General features: G+C 39.6%; 1 protein-coding gene across 2 annotated transcripts in view; it reads left to right on the top strand.

Annotated features, from left to right (window-relative positions):
* Positions 1-812: 812 nt before the first annotated feature.
* The window catches only part of LOC110680661, a 66,302-nt gene continuing 61,114 nt past the window's right edge, over positions 813-6,000 (top strand). The window contains exons 1-2 of one of the 2 annotated variants that reach the window (XR_002502966.1): positions 813-1,859; positions 4,054-4,057. The gene's annotated coding sequence lies outside the window, so the exon portion shown is untranslated. The remainder of the gene's footprint in view (positions 1,860-4,053; positions 4,058-6,000) is intronic. The other variant, XM_021856465.1, reaches the window with a different exon arrangement.

The following is a 6,000-nucleotide window of genomic DNA, read 5'->3' as shown; positions in this document are numbered from 1 at the left end:
ACCTAATTTTTGTATGATACCAAAATATGGTTGGGAGTTATTTGTTCCTCCTCGGGTTTAAGTGAATACCCCTAATATTTTACAAAGTAGTAGTAAAATAAATGTAATTAAATTTTCAATAAAAATCAATTCGTGTTATTTTATTTTCACACCCCTTTTTTCAAGGTTCTTTGCTAATATGTGGATAGTCCTTAAAAATCAATCCAATATTCCTAGAGCAATAAGGATCTAATAAGTGCTGATTTTACAGTGGCAGAGCTGCTAAATGTAATGAATATCACGTGACTTTGACAATTGAATATTGCTAATATCATCCTTCCCCGTGGAAAATGTCATCGGAAAATGTTTTTCCCAGTGACTTTTTCCAAATTATTATCGGTTGGCAATACTTGCTTGGGAGGTATAGCATTATGAATTTTCAAAACTTTCGATATTTAACAGCACTGGACAGTGGTCATCCAAATGATATCTATTTGGCATATAACACAAAAGAAAACAAGGTGATGTTAGCAACCGAACCTTTTTCTTTGAAAGCTCAAGTCTTACAAAGCTTAACAGAGCAATATGAAATTATTTGATTTTCAAATCCATGCTTCTCACATGAAGCATTATATTTTTTTAATAATTATCGATAATTTATTATTTTCAAAGTCGTTATCTTTGCTATTCATTTCTCAAAACTGTATTATTTTTTTATTACTAGCCGAGCATCGGCATTGTTTTAACATTTCAGAATTCGTTATTTTCGATTTCAACCTAGATCCAAGTAGGTATATCTAATTCTGATCCACCGATGCCCTTCCTAGGACACCTCTGAAAAAGATAAAACCAGAAAGTTAAAAATATTTGTACACCGGACGGCAGTGTAGTAGCGAGCAACTACCACACCGACCAGGCGCACACATACACCCAAAGCGATCAGGTAAGTTGAGGAACGAGTACATAAAACTGAGCTCTGGTGGATATAGGGTTCGCTCTCTTTATACCCGTATCAAGCCAACCGAGCAGGCCGTCGAGCACACGGTTCGTTCGAATGTTGGTACGGTGTTCACAAAGCACCAGACCAGAGCACACTGTAGCACCGTACGAGAGCTGTTGTATGTGGTGTTGTGTGCTCTGTGCTATAGCTACACTCTATACGCGCGGGTTGATGATGAAGGCAAAATGAAATGAACGACAAGGCAACCTACCGAGCGAACGAACGAACGAACGACGGACGGGTCTGACTGCAAGACTGAAGCGAATGGTAGATTAGTAACATTTTGTGCGCTGCATGATATAGGCTGACTATACTGGAGAGGACCGTACGAGGCGCTTTTTTCTATCTCCTAAACATAGCACACAGCATTTTTACGAGCGAACGTCGTCGTACGTAAACGTCAAACAAACAGGGCCATCCAAGGAACCGCAGACACTATTTCGCGTAAGCTGCGGCCCGAGAAGAGTTCTAGGTTTCCCGGAAAATTTCGTGAATGAAAAGTGTCGAATTGGAGGGAAATAGTCACGGGTACGAATACCGGGAATACGCAGCTAAAGTGCGATAAGAGGGATGATTAAGAAAAGTGTTATTTGAACGCATCAAATAGTGCAAGTGAATTGTAAGCCCAGCAGCCAGTGAAGACTAGATCGAAGAATCTAGGAAGTTGATGTGATAAAACGTTATTTGCACTAAACGAAGTTTGAATAATATAACAGTGAAGCAGAAAGTTTGAGAGATTGAAGGAAGTTTTGCGCAGGTGAAGAAGGTGATTTCAAGGGAGATCCGGCGGAGTCGAGGTCCCGATACAGTTCAGTTCCCGACCATGTCCACCGTGGCAGTATTCTAATTCCTGAGGTTCCGTCAAACAATCCATGAACAGGTACGTGCCATTCCCGTTTCCGACAATTCAAAATAGAGCAACAGCATGTGTTGACGACGAGCATGCTGCAATGAGTGTCGCACAAAAATCGTTTGTAAACAAACTTTCTTACCGCTCTGTGCCGCGCGCCGACCCTCACCCCTGCCGCGACGCGCTCGCATGTTCCGCTGCCTAGTGATAGTGTGTATGGCGAAACCGATTCGCCCGATAAAGTTTGAGTGCTTTGAGAGTTTGATCGCGTGCTTATTGGGTGCAGGCGCTGATAGCCGACGAGGAGCAGCACAGCTAAAGCCAATGGAAGTGACATTCGATCGGGTGCCGTACAAGTAGAGTGTAATGAGAGAGAGAATGTGTAGCAAGCAGCAGCACTAGATATTAGCAAAGAGCGCAACAAATTTATGCAAGCAAAGAAGGAAACCCGCAAAGCAATTCATTTTTTGTTTACGGCAACTCCCGTTCACTCGCGACCATTAATTGGCTGCTGGTGGTTGTGCAGTGTGTACAAGATTTTAAGAGGGAAGAGCTGATTTCTTTCGGGAGTGAGTTGCTTGGATTTTTTCGCATTGGAAAATCATGCAAAAATTCAATTTTTAGGCTAACGTTTCAATAAACTCAAGAAAACTCATCGACTGTTGATCACAGTAAGCTAGGTTTTCCATGAACCCTAGAGTTTCATCTTAGTTGGCCTCGAGGACTTCACATACATATTAATTAAATATCATATGTGGTGAGCGAAATTTGAACATTTTTTTACGAGGCAAGTTCTCAGTTGTCTCATTTGTAGGGTTCTTAATGTCAGCAGTCTATTTTCTTCGGCATACGTCTCATAAGAACAACGGGTTAATCCAAGGTTCTATTATCGGAAACTCGAAGCAAAAAACATGTTTCATTGCATTTCTTTCAATGAATCGCAAATCTCATAGAATTGTAGGCTCAGACTTTAAAATGCTATCAGAGTGAAGCAACAGACCAAAAGAAAACATCTGAGTATTTCGATAGTAACATACTGTGAATTCAACGTATCGAATAAGAGAGAAAAGAATTGTCTCGTCGCTATTCTAGCAAACGATAAAAATTTCCAATTAAACGTTCAATTTTTCATGACGTCACTTGTTACGTCTAGCCAGAATCGAAAGAAGCGCATCCTGGTTGTTTATTTACTTTCTCGGCCGTGTCCTTTTTATCTCTGCCTTTCATTAGCTTCTGCAACCGATTCCAGTCCAAGGGCAAGAGTTTCGCTCCCAATCTATGTCATTAGACTTTATTTTTATTTCCTCTCCCTAAAACATCCCCTATTCGTTGGGAGGAATCGAGAGGCGTTCGATTCGAAACCACAGTAGGCGCGCTGACCGATGACGAGAGAATCGAATGAATGAATGAATATTTGCATTGGTCCCCCCGAGATATAATACGACAAGAATGAATACGAAACAAGAAGACCACGATAATCGGAAGGACGTTTGACTTTTTGATGGATGGGTGCCGCACTTGGCTGTCGAATGGGAGGTGTGTGTGTCGATGTTTCGATGACGGAAGGATGACGATCCGAAGAAAAACGTCAGAATTTTCCTTTTAGGCGCGCACGTTTTTCGCATACCTTCTCGTGTGTCATTCGCTAACTTATATACAAGAAGAGATTTATGATAACGTTACGGTACGATGTGAGCGCGTGTGAGCTTTCTTATTTATTAGGGTGCAAGTCGTTTGTAGAAATCGTAGTAAACGATGCACGGATGAGCATAAAATATGTTCGGCGAAGGAAAAGCAAGCGGTGGTTTACAGGGGCAAACAGCGCAATCAAAGGTCATAAGAAGGAAGCATGAATGCTATAAGAACGCACGGCGTATGGGATTCGTGTATGTGTATGAACAGAGAGCAAGGTGCACAAAAACTCGGGACCGAGAGGTTATGGGTTTATTTTAATGGGGGAGATTTTAAGCGCCACTGCAGCACGGCGCAAAGCATAAGGTGGTTGTTTTCTTTTACGGTAGTTTGTTTACAGGTGATTCCAGATGGATTACACGCATTTGAAAGTGGGAAGGCGGGAATTGTGCACACCTTTGGGATGTGCATTAGGGGTATTCTAATGGTCACTGGAAATTGCATGATTTGCATTTATGTGCTTTGGTGTAAATTCTCTAATTTTGAGGAGAATAATGAGAAATGGTATTGTCTTGCGTTTTCATGTCTGCAGAAATGTACTGATGGTCGATTTTTTTACAAGTAGGCGATTAACATCATCAGCAACTCAGTAGTCCATGCTCGAGTAAGTTAACTGAAATTTCATAATAGTTTTTAACATGAGCGTAGTCGATTGATATGATCATAGTAATCACTAACTTCAACATTAAGATTTTTTCACGAGTTCTACCTTGCGAATCTCGGTTTTCAATTTTAAACGAGATTCAGCAATCAAAATGTCTGGTTGCTTAACAACGAAGCACAATTTACTGATACTCAGCTTTTATTTCCCAAGATCGCGTGAAATTTGTTAGCCGAGATTCGGCATTCTAAATTAAATGTGTTCCTTCACGTATTGAGAAATTTTGTTACATCATCGTCATGTATATACAGTCAACTCTCCATAACTCGATACTGAAGGGAAGTATCGAATTACAGAACACAAAACCAGTGCAACTACGATCCAAGTGACCATCGAGGTAGCCATGAAAATAAACTTTAACTATGGTTCTCTGACTCGATATCGAGCTACGAAATATCGAAGTAGGAAGAGTTAACTGTAGTAAAAGCTAACTTTTAGCATTATTTCATTTAAACTATGTATCCTGCTATCATCTCAATTATACTTGAATCTAAAAGATAAAATTGCTCTTCTCATCCATTAGTCGACAGAGTATCCAATCAGATAGTTTCTCTCTATCATCAAATCTACTAGACTGCGCATTAGACTAATGGAAATTTACAATTTTGCTTGGGCCTTCCTTATCCGAGTGGTTAGAGTCCGCGGCTGCAAAGCAAAGCCATGCTGAAGGTGTCTGGGTTCAATTCCCTGTCGGTCCAGAATCTTTTCGTAATGGAAATTTCCTTGAATTCCCTGGGCATAGAGTATCATCGTACCTGCCACACGATATACGAATGCAAAAATGGCAACTTTGGCAAAGAAAGCTCTCAGTTAATAACTGTGGAAGTGCTCATAAGAACACTAAGCTGAGAAGCAGGCTCTTTCCCTGTGAGGACGTTAAAGACAGGAAGAAGAAAAATGCTTGAAAGAAGTCAATTATGGTAGATACCATCTCTCCAAAATTTGAAATTCAGAATAAATTGAGCTAAGCATACGCCATTCGAAGTTTGATTAATATTCTACGGAAAAGTTGACAGCCTCATAAAAAGAAATTTCACCAAAGTAGTAGATCGCATTTTGATTTGAACAATCTGAACGTCTGTTGATTTCCCATAAGATTATTCAACTGCTTTCGGGACAACACTGCTTTTTTGTAGTAGAAAATAGTAGCCTGGATTACATTGATCATCATTTTTTGGCGCTATGAACACCACTGTTGCCTGCCGAGCAGATAATTAGGTATAATGCAAACATATTAACTTTTCAATTATAAAGATCAAATTATTCTTATGTCCAAACAAAATGTGGTCTTCAGCTAAGTTGTAACTAGAGGAAGATTTCACTTTAGAAAGGATCATAAGAGATGGCCAAAAACAAAAGTTTAGCATTACCCATAGTAATGTCTATACAATCTTTAGTACATCCCATACTTAGCACAATTTCTTCCACATCATTAGGAACTATGAAAAAATGATCACTCCCATAAATGACACCGTTTAAGCAAATCTAAACCCCTAAAAGTGAGGATTTTTACCAAATCATTCAGGGAATTTTTTTTTTTTTTTTGAGAAAATGAAGTCTGCTCAAGGTTCTATTTAGAAACATGCATTTACAAGAACGAAAGAGACAGTTCTCTCCGGAATGGATAACAAATCTAGAATTGAAAAACGTGGAAGTTCTCGTTTTTCGTGGTTTGTTGACCTTTCGGACGAAAACTGCTTTGTAAATTTTGACAGATTCTCCGACCTTACTAGAGCCTTAAGACAACGTCTCAATTTGAGGAAATTGCGCACAATTATTCAAGTTTATAACATTTAGGAGTTGTACTAACTACTTGTG

Source organism: Aedes aegypti, chromosome 1 (genome assembly GCF_002204515.2).
Source record: "Aedes aegypti strain LVP_AGWG chromosome 1, AaegL5.0 Primary Assembly, whole genome shotgun sequence".
NCBI lineage: Eukaryota > Metazoa > Arthropoda > Insecta > Diptera > Culicidae > Aedes > Aedes aegypti.
Note: the sequence above shows the minus strand (reverse complement) of the source record. Positions and strands in the feature narration are given on the sequence as shown.